This window comes from Benincasa hispida, chromosome 1 (genome assembly GCF_009727055.1).
Source record: "Benincasa hispida cultivar B227 chromosome 1, ASM972705v1, whole genome shotgun sequence".
Classification (NCBI taxonomy): Eukaryota; Viridiplantae; Streptophyta; class Magnoliopsida; order Cucurbitales; family Cucurbitaceae; genus Benincasa; species Benincasa hispida.
The window spans coordinates 23,621,444-23,635,583 of NC_052349.1; the positions used below are offsets into that span (position 1 = coordinate 23,621,444).

At 41.4% G+C, this 14,140-nt stretch overlaps 1 non-coding gene across 1 annotated transcript; it reads right to left on the minus strand.

The window, feature by feature from the left end:
• Nucleotides 1-8,594: 8,594 nt before the first annotated feature.
• Nucleotides 8,595-8,698, minus strand: LOC120070455. Its single transcript, XR_005479951.1, has one exon. It is a non-coding gene; the product is annotated as a small nucleolar RNA R71 (small nucleolar RNA).
• Nucleotides 8,699-14,140: the final 5,442 nt, after the last annotated feature.

Consider the following 14,140-nt stretch of genomic DNA (forward strand, 5'->3'; position numbering starts at 1 on the left):
GGTGTAGTTAGTCTAAGCAGGGTTTAAAGTCTTACTCGCATATGCGATGGAATGCAGTATCGTTTTTCTCTTCTGCGCTAGCACTGCTCCCAACGTATACCCGCTCGCGTCGCAGATTAATTCAATGGGAAGTGTCCAATCTGGTGCATTCAATACGGGCGCGATCATCAGTGTATTCTTCAAAATCATGAATGCGTTGTGGCAATTATCATCAAAGTCAAATAATCTATCGGCCTCCATCAATGCACTCAGTGGTCGTGCTATTTTTGAAAAGTCTTTGACAAAACGTCTGTAAAATCCGGCATGTCCTAAGAAGCTCCTAACAGCCTTTTCACTTGTTGGAGGTGGGAGCTTTTCAATTGCTTCAATTTTTGCCTTGTCCACCTCCAACCTGTCCCTAGATACCTTATGCCACAGCACAATGCCCTCCTTCACCATAAAATGGCATTTCTCTCAATTAAGCACGAGGTTTGTCTCCACACATCTTTTCAACATCTTTTCCAAGTTGTCGTGACAGACTTCGTATGTATGCCCATATACAGAGAAGTCGTCCATGAATATTTGTACAGAGTCTTCGAGATATTCTGCAAATATGGCCATCATGCACCTTTGGAAAGTGCTCAACACATTGCAGAGGCCGAACGACATGCGGCAAAAAGCATTTCATACGGGCAGGTGAATGTGGTGTTTCCTTGATCTTCGAGAGCAATCATAATCTGATTATAATCGGCATACCCATCCAAGAAGCAGTAGAAGTCATTTCCAGCCAGACAATCCAACATTTGGTCAATAAAAGGTGAAGGGAAATGATCTTTCTTCGTTGCCACATTCAGCTTGCAGTAGTCCATGCAAATATGCCATCCGGTGACTGTTCTTTGTGGTATCAGCTCATTATTTGCGTTAGGGACTACCGTCATCCCTCTTTTCTTTGACACGCACTGCACGGGGCTGACCCACGTGCTATCTGCTATTGGATAGATGATGCCCACATCTAACCACTTGATTATCTCCTTCTTTACGACCTTCTTCATCGCAGGGTTGAGTCTGCGTTGATGTTCGATCGATCCTTTGTGGTTCTCTTCGAAACGAATTCTATGCATACAATATGCGGGGCTAATTCCTCGAATGTCTGTGAGCGTCCAGCCAATTACTCTCACATATTTTCTCAAAATGCTCAGCAACGCATTCTCTTGGTCTTCATTAAGTGTAGAGGAAATGATTACGGGTAGCTTCTCATTCAGCCCCAGAAACGCATATTTCAGGTGGCTGGGAAGGGTCTTCAGCTCTATTTTTGGTGGTTGTTCTAAGAACGGTTGTATTTTTCTTTCTTCATTTACTGTCAACTCATCTTTTGGGGTTGCAATCATCTCATCTTCCTTGTTTGTTTTTTCTGTGATCGCATTGCATGTAACAATGGATGCGATCGCATCTTCATCTTCGTTTTCATCTTCAGGCTTCTCTTCTTCATTCAAACTCTGTTCATCGTCGGATTCATTAAGGTCTTCTTCATTAGGATATTTCATGGCACAGATAATGTCGAACTTGAGCTTCTATCCATTCACGCTCAAGGTAATCTCTCCTTTGTGCACATCAATCTGGGCACGACCGATTGATAAAAATGGTTGCTCCAGAATGATGGGCACATCCTTGTCGGCTTCATAGTCCAAGATGATGAAGTCGGCTGGTAATATAAATTTGTCGATTGTAACCAGCACGTCCTTCACCTTCCCTTTTGGATACACCAGAGATCTATCGGCTATTTGGAAAGTCACTGTTGTGGGCGCAAGTTGCCCCATATTCAGCCACTTGAAAATTGACAGAGGCATTAAGTTAATGTTGGCTCCAAGATCGCATAACACCTGCCCGATGTACAATCCTCCAATGGAGCAAGGTATAGTAAAACTCCCAGGATCGCGCATCTTCGATGGGATTATCGATTTTGAGCTCTGTGTCAAGGCCACCATGGCGAACTTACCAATGCCTGTCTTCTTTATCACCATATCCTTTAGAAACTTCGCATATGTGGGCATCTCCTCAATTGCTTCAGTGAACATAATATTAATATACAATTATTTTAACATGTTCATGAAGCGTTGGTACTGTACCTCATCATTTTTCTTCTTTCTGAGTCTCTATGGAAAAGGTGGCAACTGTACTCTCACGGTCCCCTGTTCTTTTGGCTCTGAGGTGGATGCAATCTCTGGCTCTATCGCTTCTTTTTCTTCTTTTTCTTCTCGAGTCACCGCAATCACTGTTCTAGCGTAATTGGAGCAGTTTTGCTTGGCTTCTTCATTTCCCCTACCACAGTCTTACCACTCCGCAATGTCACGACTTGACATTGCTTTTTATCTGTACCCCTTGGGTTGTGTGGGAGTTCCATTGAATTCGACAGGGCCTCTTACGGCCTGTTTTTGGGTTCGCTCGCAATTTGGCCCATCTGTAGTTCCAGGTTGTAGATAGACGTCGCCTGATTTTGAAGCACAGTTTCATTCTTCTCGTATATTGCTTCAAAAAACTTTCCAAAGAGCAAGATTGCGGCGCCTACGAACTGCTGGCTTAATTACTTGTCTGACCATTACTTCGCGGGAAAAATATGGGTGGCCCTTCTTTTTGTGCCACTAATTGGAAATTTTACTGTCGATTTTTCCACGCAAAGTTGGGGTGGTTTCTCCACCTAGGGTTGTACGTGTTAGAAAATAGGTTATTCTTCACAAAGTAGATGGACTGTGGGTTTTGCAGGCATTCCTCTATTTCGTGTCCTTCACTGCAAGTAGCACACCTTGTGGCAGTCTGGTTGATTGCATTCACTTGCCCACTATGCGTTGTTGGGCTACTGCTGTCTCTTATACACATCTAGATGTGTATAAGAGACAGGGCAGTCTCTTACCAACCTCTTAAACCTCACCCAAGCATCGCTGAGCGATTCGTCCATGTCTTGTTCAAAATTGGTTATTAATTTTCGTCTCCTGGCATTCTCAGTTGGTGGGAAATATTTCTTCATAAACTTCTCTACCATTTGTTCCCAAGAAGTAATCTCCCACATTTGGAGAGAGTACACCCATTTTCGTGCCTGATCACACAAAGAAAATGGAAACAAAGTTAATCGAACTTCTTCGGTGGAGATATTCGGGAACACAAAAGTGTTGCAGATTTCTCTAAAGCTCCAGAGGTGAGCGTGCGGGTCCTCGCCACACCTTCCTCCAAACTGTCCAGTAGTCTGGATTATCTGCAGCATCATCAGTTTCATTTTGAATCGAGATCCATCAAGAGTAAGCCTCATAATTCCTGGGGAGAAATCGTAGAGGTTAGGCAATGCATAGTCCTGAATGGGCCTATTGCGATCATTTTTCAGTTGGATTGGATTCGCCATGACATTGTTTTCATTTGGTGCTCCCTTTCCAGGTTGCTCTGCCATATTGCCTTTCTCTAGTGGTTGTTGTTGGCGGCTATCTTTTAGTCTTCGTCGGAACGTCCTTTAAATCTCTGGGTCGTAATTCGCCAGAGATTAAAAGCTGCAAAGAAATTAGAAAAATTAATGTTAGCACACTGAATTGCTGAAGTCCCCAATAATGGCGCCAAAAAATTGAAGCGTTATTTTATGCGGTGAATTTATGAAAGGAATTGCGGTGATGGAAAATGCGTTGTGCAACAAGTTTTCTCAGCAGAATCCAAATATAAATCCTACTGAGTTTCCTAGTAAGTCCAGGGTCGAACTCAGGGACTAAGGAAATCAATATGCAGTGATAATTTTTAAGATGACTTTGCGGTAACCAATAAATCAAAGAGTTGTTGGGTTGTTGTTTGCAGTGTAAAAAGTATGCGGTGGATTTGAGAAAAGATTGATTATGCAGCAGATACACTGAGTATGTGGAGGAACGGCTTGAGAAGGTCTTTAGCTAATTTTTCTGCGTTCAAACTATGCGATTATGCTACACTCATTCGATAGCAAATCATTTTCCAATGCAAATACGGTAACTCCTAAATCTAGAACGCATGCGATGAATGCGATAACGTCCATAGAGCTCATTCCTAAGTCTCTACTTCTTGCTTATGTGATGATGCAAGATGCACACAAAGACAAGGTGACCGCATACAATCATAACCTATCTCTAGGATGCATGCAATGTGTTAATAGCAAACAGTGCTTATTCGTAAGCTCCTATCTCTTGATTATGCGTTTCTAATCTGACTCTCCCAAGCCTAGATTTTAACCTGACTTTTTGAAGCCTAGATTCTATCCTTAGACTACCCTCCCGAGTATCTCTAAAGGACGAATGACGCATACATAATACAAGATAATTGCATAGAATGAAGATCCCCAGTTATGCTAGCTAAGTGCTTCTCAACCCATTTGACAAATTTAGCTACTCATGCGTAATAAATAGAGAGTGAACAGATATAAAGAAGTAAATTCCATTTCTCTAGATAAGCTCAAAGTAAAAAATGACACTGGAAGATAAGGATAGAGAGCCTGGTAGCAATCCCTTGCTTCCCAAGGCTTTTACACTGTTAACTCTATTCTGTTCAAAAGATGTTCCTGCTTCCGCATGAGTTGGCCCTCTCTCTGATCTCGACGCTATAGCCTTTCACTAAGCAAATAGGATTTTCTCACAACACTCACACAACGCACACCTCTCGGTGGGTTGCTACATGCTTTATATGTCTATGTCGCATGATTAAGTATGCGATACTCTAGTAGTCTTTCTTAGTGGTGCAATGAAAGTAAAGGATTCTAAGAAGAGATAAATGAAGATGGAATCGAAGGAAATATAGAAATGAATTGATCACAAAATGTATTAATCTCTTAAGCCACAATGTAATACAATACAGAGATAGAAGAGAAATGGAGGGCTAGATGGAGGCAATATCTTGCTTCCATCAGATGTATGTCAAGGCTGTCGGTGGTGCCATGGATGGGCAGTGGAGTAGTCTCTCTCGAGATCTAGCTCCGGTGAAGGCTCCGGTCGTCACTCGAAATGGATGAAGGAATGAAGAACTCTCGAGTATATCTTCTCACGCTTTCGTCTGGATCACAAGAATCCACCCGAAGGTAGAAACCTGGATAATCTGAAGTTGGGCTCAAAGACTTCTATTTATAGAGCTTGATCGTCGACAGCATTAGTAGCCCTCTCTGAAATTCTGCAGCTAACGGCATGATGGACCTGCTCTAAATCTCTGCTGCAAACGGTGTGGTAAGTGAAATGTCAACATCACCTTTTGATACTCTCGAGGTATGCGTTCATGCTTGGGTTCCGGAGTATCATCGCATTCCACCACCCTTGCGGTCATCACTCTATTATGGTTATACTCTGTAGCCGCAACCTCTATGCGATGGGCGCATGCGGTTAATGGCCACAACATCCATGCATCGAGCGTATGCGATCGCTTAAGGGATGCCTCTGCGATGGCAAGATTCACCGCATGCGATTGATTCCTGCGTTTGCTACAAAAATAAACAATTGAATGCATAATAACGCATAAAAGTGGGTTAGCTGAGATTCTTAATGTCGATCGACGCAAGCTCGTTTTCTCATGAATTCTTAATATAATCGCCACATATTCTACTTAAAAGCCCTTATAATTCTAAATGAAAGGCCTATAATGACGTGCAATTCTGCCCGTCATCACCCCCCAAAACTTAGAATCATGCTTGTCCTTAAGCATGCTTTATACTTAGGAAATTCATAATTCACCCTTTGGCTTTCCTTTGCGATGACCAGCCTCTGATTATATAATTTACTCATACCTCTAACTTTGGCAGCAACACTCTCCTCATCTTTGGCTACTTCTTCAAAGAAATCTTTTCTTTGCTTAAATAAGGTAAGCCTCTGCTAAAAAACTTTTTACTCATGCCCCGCAACTTTGCGCTTAGCTTTTAAAAATGCGTCCGTTTAAAACAATTCAAAGCCTTGCGATTTATTATTAGAATGCGGCGTTGAACTTAGTTACGCTCTTTGTTTTGGCTTGCCCACACGGGTGTCAAGCGGACAGCCAACCTCGATTGCATGCCATATTTAACTCAACTTTTACCTTGGCTTAATTTGGGCTTGCGCTAGATAGAGGAGTTGCACTTATGCATTGATCTTGGCCACTTACTTTCGTTTTGGCTTACCTGCACAGGTGTCATGCGAACTATCTAACTACGGGTAAGTGCCTTTCACAACTTAGCTCTTATCAGCTTGAGCTTTCCCTTTGCGCTGATAGTGGAGTTCTTATTCCCGAACATTTTTTTAAGGAAAAGCATCGCAATGTAGTGAACGCCATTTCTCCGGGATCGCTACCACCCACAAATTTAGAGATTGGCAGCTGATAACGGGCAGAAATGCACGTTATCATTGTGCTAAGTTCTTAAACAATGTTGGCTTGCGTTGATAAAACATATTAAATTGCGTACATTAAGCATCAATTTCATAATATTGCAGTCGCATGTGTTCATTGCATTAGAACAGTTGATTTTCGTATTTTTGTGCAGAATATGTGATGACGCAAGGCAGAAATTGCGATCGTAGGAAATCATTGGTTGAGCGCAGCATCACCGTAAGGCCTTGTGGTGATCATGTTCGCAAACATTTGTTAAAGAAGGATTGCCGCAACTTGGTCAGTGCTTTTTGGTGGGCACATCTGGGTGAAAGGAATAATTAATCACGATGGGATAGAAAGCTGATGACAGTCGAATCTGAATTAAGTTGACAGCTGATACGATCATAAGTACATTCAGCTTTTTGGTGATAAATATTCGGTGCATCAGTCAAGAATTAAAGCCGTCCCATCTGCATAATCATGAGAGAGAAGCCGACTTTACCCTAGATGCTCTATAGTACCAAGGGCATCTTCAGAAAATGGGTTGATCAGTTAATAAGTTCACACGTCCTTGTTCATAGTTTTCTTTGGTTTTAAGGTGGACGCGAGAGAGGAGGTTGTGCCGACAGATCGTTTCGGTAAGCTTAGGAGAGCGCTGAAAGCTTCAAGGATAGAGAGAGGGCTGACGCCTACGGAAGCGGTAACATCTTTGAAACTGAATAGAGATTGCTCTTTACCTTTAACTTCCATTGTTATTTTGTACTCTACTCATTTATCGAAATGGAATCTACTTCTCTATATCTATTCACTTTCTATTATTTACGCATGAGTAGCTAAATCAGTTGAATGGGTTGAGAAGCATTTAGCTAGCACAACTAGGGAATCTTCATTCTATGCGATTATCTTGTATTATGTATGCTTCATTCGTCCATTATAGATACTTGGGAGGGTAGTCTAAGGACAGGATCTAGGCTTGGGAAGGTCAGGTTAGAATCTAGGCTCGAGAGAGTTAGATTAGAATGCATAATCAAGAGATAGAAACTTAGGAATAATCACTATTTGCTATTAACGCATCGCCTTTCAAATCCTCCTAGCCATTATCCGACTGCAATAATTCTTGCTAAGAAAAAAAAAAGGATTGGGTTGCGCCATACATATGAAAGGATATGATTGTGTTCGGTCACCTTTCCTTTATGCATAGGACAACAGTAGAGACTTTGGAATAAGCTCTATGGACACTTTTGCATTCAATACATGCGTCCTAGACTTAGGAGCATCGCATTTGCATTGGAAAATGACTTGCTGTGCATGGTTGTAGCATGATCGCATAGTTCGACGCATCCCTAAGTAACGTTAGCTAAAGACCTTATCAACCCGTTCATCCGCATACTCAGTGCATCTATCATACAACTGACTTTTCTCAAATTCGCCGCATTTGTTTATTTTCATTAATGTGATCAACAACAAAACAACAACTCTTTATTTATTTGGTTACCACAAAGTTTTCATAAAAATTACCATCGCAATCTATTTTCACAAGTCCCTGAGTTCAACCCTGGACTTAACCGGAAACTCAGTGGAAACTTGGATTCCGCTGAGGAAACTTGAGTGCACAATACAATTTCACCATCGCATATCATCCATAATTCACTTCATAAAATCAAGCATCAAGTTTTTGTCACCGTTGCTGGGGACTTCGACAAAATAGTGTGCTAACGGTAATTTTTCTAATTTCTTTGCAGACTCTCAATCTCTGGCGAATTACGACCTGGAGATTGAGAGGACATTCAAAAGAAGATTAAGAGACCGCCAACAACAAGAAGAGAGAAACTAAGAATGGCGGAACAACCGGATGCAAGGGCCGCTAACACGAATAATATAATGGCCAACCCCATCCTTCTGACGAATGACCGCAATAGACCCATTTGGGACTATGCGTCACCCAACCTCTACGATTTCTCCCCAGGAATCATGAGGCCAGCGTTTTTGTTCATAGTCTAGGATCAAGGTTTGAAATGAAGCCGATAATGCTGCAGATGATGCAGGCTATGGGTAGTTTGGAGAAAGGCGTGGCAAAGACCCGCACGCCCACCTCCGGAGCTTTATAGAAATCTGCAACACTTTTGTGTTCCCGAATATCAACCAAGGAAGTTTGACTCACTCTGTTCCCATTTTCCTTATGCGATCAAGCAAGAAAATGGGCATATTCTCTCGAACCGGTGGAGATAACTTCGTGGGAACAGGCGGTGGAAAAGTTTATGAAGAAGTATTTCCCACCAATTGAGAATGCTAGGAGACGGAAATTAATAACAAATTTTGAACAGGAAGATGACGAATCGCTCAGTGATGCTTGGGCGAGGTTCAAGCGGTTGGTAAGAGACTGTCCACATAATAGCTTACCAGACTGCCTACAAATGGAGATTTTCTACCAAGGACTGAATCCCTCTTCGCAGACCGCTGCCAATGTGGCAGTGGCTGGTGGTCTGCTCGACAAAACTTATGTGAAGGAAAAGAGTATACTTGATCGCATTTCCAAAAATCACGAGGATTGGCGGGAAAGCGCTCAGAGATTAAGAATAAAAGATAATGATGCAAACAACGGGGCCATCGCATCCTTGCAAAATCAAATGACTGCGATGATGAGTTTGATACAAGGCATCACAATTAATAATGTCAGAGCGAAGAAAGGGCAGGTTAGTGCAATTACTCAAACGACCGCAAGTTGTGTCATCTGCAGAGATGCTCACCCGATGGAAAAATGCCCAACAAATCCGCAATCGGTATGCTTCATGAGAAATAATCTCTATTCTGATACAATAACCCTAGGTGGCGAAACCACCCAAATTTTGCGTGAAAAAATCAACAACAAAGCTTTCAACCTGTGGCACAAAAAGGAGGGCCACCTGGGTTTTTCCCGAAAAACAACGGTCTAGCACATAGCCAAGCTAGCAGCTCAGAAACACCCAATCTTCGTCTTTAGAGAGCTTGTTGAAGCAATATATTGAGAAAAATGAATCAGTGCTTCATAATCAAGCTACATTCATTAGAAATCTCGAAATTCAAATGGAACAAATTGCGAGCGAGCTGAAAAATAGACCGCAATGAGCGTTGCCGAGCTCAGCTGAGCTCTCTTGCAATGCTGAGGGTAACGAGAAGGAACAGTGCTTAGCAGTCTCCTTGCTAAGCGACAACATGACTACGGAAGTAGGGGAGAAGCCCATTGCGATCAACTTGAATGCGGTGACAACTGAGGACCCATTGACCTATAGTTTGAAGAAGCCCGAGAAAATAGACACTGAAGTTGCGTCCATCCTTAAGCCTTTAGATCTTGAGGAAAAAGAAGTTCAACCACCAGTAACTCCGCAAAGATTGAAAGAGGAACAAAATGAGGAAGAAAAGATCGCAATAGTGGCTGCAGTGCAAAATGCTATGATACCACCTAAAATGGGCGACCCAAGAATCTTCATGATACCATGCTCTATCGGAGGGACCTACAGTGGCCAAACACTATGCGATCTTGGGGCAAGTATAAACATAATGCTGCTATCAATCTTCAAAAAATTGAATGCCAGCACACTTACACCCACAAAGGAAACTCCCCTGCTCGCTAACAGAACCCGAATACACCCTGAAGGAGAGTTGAAAAATGTCGTAATTTCAATCGATAAATTCATCCTGCTAGCAGACTTCCTCATTTTGGATTATAAAGCGGACAAAGATGCGCCCATCATATTGGGACAACCTTTCCTTTCAACCAGTCGTGCTCAAATTGATGTGCTCAAGGGGGAAATTGTAATGAGCATTCATAAGGAGAAAATCCGGATTAAGGCAGTAAAGATCCAAGAGGACAAAGAAAAGAGAGAAAAGCCACCATGGACGTGAACAACCTAGCCTGGAATAAGTGGTCCCTGAGTTATATGATTCAACCTCATCAAGGACGCAATCCTTTTGAATATCCTTTTTCCTGCATCAATTACTTCATGAACTTTTATCATCTCGTTATTCATTATCGCAATTACCTTTTTGTTATCAGCATCATTCTTACTTCTCTAAAAATAATAATAATAATAAATAAATAAATATATTGTTTTGTTTAAAATAATTTGACCCTCTCTCTGTTTTTTTCTTGCAACGATCGAGGCGCTGGATTACGGAAGTGTTACACGAGGAAGCAACTTATTTTATTCCATCACCGCAATCCAAAGAAGAGAGATCGCCACAAAGATGGATGCATCAATACACAATGCAGGCGACAACGCAAATTTGGGGGGTGTATTCTTCCTTATCTTTATTTCAAATTTTGCGTTATCGCATCGCATGCTAGTTTTAAAAGTTTTATCACTGCATCCTCTTTAATTACCGCAATCATTTGACATAGATAAATTTAGTAAGTTACCGCATGTTGTTTCTTTGCCAAGTATAATTTGAGTGATGAAAAATATGCTTCTATGTCTTTCATATATACTAGAGTCAACTTAATTTTAAGATAGTCACCTCATGAAATATTTCTAGAAGTTAGGGGTTTCCTAGCTTTCTATTAAACTCTCTTTACGAAGCTTTCTACGAACATCGCATGACTTATCTCAATCTTTTTGGCAATGAGGACATTACTGTATTTTAAATTTGGGGGTGAGGTATTTATTTTCGACCTTGCTATTTTGTCTAAAAAAAAAAGAAAGATATATATATTTTTTTTTTTAGAATAACAGCTCCACTGTCAACGCAATGGAGAAACCTATGTTGATAAGAGTCAAGTTGTGAAAGGCACTTAACCGTAGTTGGCTTTCTGCATGACACACGTGGCGGTAAGCCAAAACAAAATTATGTCACCAGGATCAACGCGTAAATAAATGATCGCAACTCCACTGCCAAGTAGGTATGAGTTTAGTCTGAGAAAGAGCGCAACGCTCATAGTTGGATGTTCGCATGACACACATGGAGACAAGCCAAAATGAAGGCAAGGAACTTAGATCAGCGCAAGGTTAGAAAAAAAAATAACAATGTTAAGAAATATGCAAGGATAAAATCATTTGACACCCCGGTGAAAAAAAAATCTTTGAAATAAATCATGCGATGTCTCGGAAGTTAGTAAAGTTTTTTTTAAGGTTAAGCTTGTGGTCCCTAGGTCTTAGAAATATTTTAAAAGAAAACTTGAATAAGACTTGAGGAAATTTTGATATATAGGATTTGAACGAAGTATCCTTGAGAAATCTAGAAAAAGAGCAGTGTGGTTAACTTGCTAAAGGAAGTCTTTAGCTTATGCTTGAGGACAAGCATTGTTTAAATTTGGGGGTGTGATAACGGGCAGAAATGCACGTTATCATAGTGCTAAGTTCTTAAACAATGTTGGCTTGTGTTGATAAAACATGTTAAATTGTGTCCATTAAGCATCAATTTCATAATATTGCGGTCGCATGCATTCATCACATTAGAACAGTTGATTTTTGTATTTTTGTGCAGAATATGCAATGACGCAAGGCAGAAATTGCGGTCGTAGGAAATCATTGGTTAAGCGCAGCATCACCGCAAGGCCTTATGGTGATCGTGTTCGCAAACATTTGCTAAAGAAGGATTGTTGCAACTTAGTCAACGCAACTTGGTGGGCGCATCTGGGTGAAAAGCATAATTAATCACGATGGGATAGAAAGCTGATGATAGTCGAATCTGAATTAACTTGACAATCGATACGGTCACAAGTACATTCAGCTTTTCGGTGACAAATATTCGGCGCATCAGTCAAGAATTAAAGTCGTCCCATCTGTATAATCATGAGAGAGAAGCCGACTTTCACCCTGGATGCTCTATAAATACTAAGGGCATCCTTCAGAAAATGGGTTGATCAGTTAATCAGTTCACACGTCTTTGTTCATAGTTTTCTTTCGTTTTAAGGCAGACGCGAGAGAGGAGGTTGTGCTGACAAATTGTTTCGGTAAGCTCGGGAGAGTGCCAAAAGCTTCAAGGATAGAGAGAGGGCTGACACCTGCGGAAGTGGGAACATCTTTGGAACCGAATAGAGATTTACAGTGTAAAAGCCTCGGTCAGCAAGGAATTGCTACCAAGCTCTCTACCTTTAACTTCCATTGTTATTTTGTACTCTACTCATTTATCGAAATGGAATCTACTTCTCTATATCTATTCACTCTCTATTATTTACGCATGAGTAGCTAAATTAGTTGAATGGGTTGAGAAGCATTTAGCTAGCACAATTAGGGAATCTTCATTCTATGCGATTATCTTGTATTATGTATGCTTCATTCGTCCATTAGAGATACTTGGGAGGGTAGTCTAAGGACAGGATCTAGGCTTGGGAAGGTCAGGTTAGAATCTAGGCTCGGGAGAGTCAAATTAGAACGCATAATCAAGAGATAGAAGCTTAGGAATAAGCACTGTTTTCTATTAACGCATCGCATGCATCCTAGAGATAGGATATGATTGTGTGCGGTCACCTTGCCTTTATACATCTTGCATCATCCAATAGGACAACAGTAGAGACTTAGGAATAAGCTCTATGGAGACTTTTGCATTCAACACATGTGTCTTAGACTTAGGAGCATCGCATTTACATTGGAAAATGACTTGTTGTGCATGGTTGTAGCATGATCGCATAGTTCGACGCATGCCCAAGTAACGCTAGCTAGAGACCTTCTCAACCCGTTCATTCGCATACTTGATGACATGCAGAAATGCATATCATCTTAGGCCATTTACTTTGAATTATGAAGGTTATTAGGCAGAATATGCGTCGATCATGATAGGAATTCACAAAAATATGAGCTTGCGTCGATCAGCATGATGAATCTCAGCTAACCCGTTATTTTGCGTTAATTATGCGTTTAATGTTCTATCTTTGTAGCTAATGTTGGAAATGAATGCAAAACACTCCATCGTAAGGGCAAACGCATCGATCAACGCATGGATGTTACGGTAATCAGCTGTATGCGTCCATCGCATGGGAGTCGCGCTCGTCAAGCGAATACGATCATTGAATGATTGCAGCTGTGCGACAATGCAACTAATGGGATCAACACAAGTTAGGTGGAATGAACGCATCAATGTATCTACCTCGAGAAAATCCAAAGACGATATTGACATTTCACCTACCACACCGTTAGTGGCAGAGGTTCAGAAAAGGACTCACGCGTCGAACGTTAGACTCAGAGCAGTCCAATTAATATTGTTAGTGACCCAAGCTCTATAAATAGAGGCCGAAGAGCTGAAATTCAATAATCCGAAGATTAACACTCAATCGGGGATTTTCCCCGCGATCTAGATAGATTGCGTGAGAAGACGCCTGAGAGTTCTTCACCTCCTTCATCCATTCTGAGTGACGACCGGAACCTTCGACTGGAGTTAGATCTCGAGAGAGTCAGCTCCTCCGTCCATTCATGGCACCACCGGCAGCCTTGACGCACATCAGCTAGAAGCAAAGCTTTGTTTCCAGCCGGTCATTTTTTTTTCCTTTCTTTTCCTATATTGTATTGTATGACATTTTGAATTAAGGAATTAATACAATCTATTTTCAATGCATTTCTCTGTTCCTTCAATTCCATCTCCATCTTCTTGCTTAGCATCTTTACTTTCATTGCAACACTTAGTGGGAGTGCTTGGGTATTGCATACTTGGTCATGTGGATTAGGAATATGAAGCATGTAGCAACCCATCGAGAGGTGTGTATTGCGCGTGTGTGTGAGTAACCTTATTTGCTCAGTGTGAAGCTGCTGCAATGCCTGTCTATAGGCTAACGCATTGCTTGTCTATGAGTAAAGTCGGCAACAATCAACTACCCAGGAGGGTAAGTGGTTGGACGCATTAAGCAAGGTATGCGTTTTTCACTAGGGAT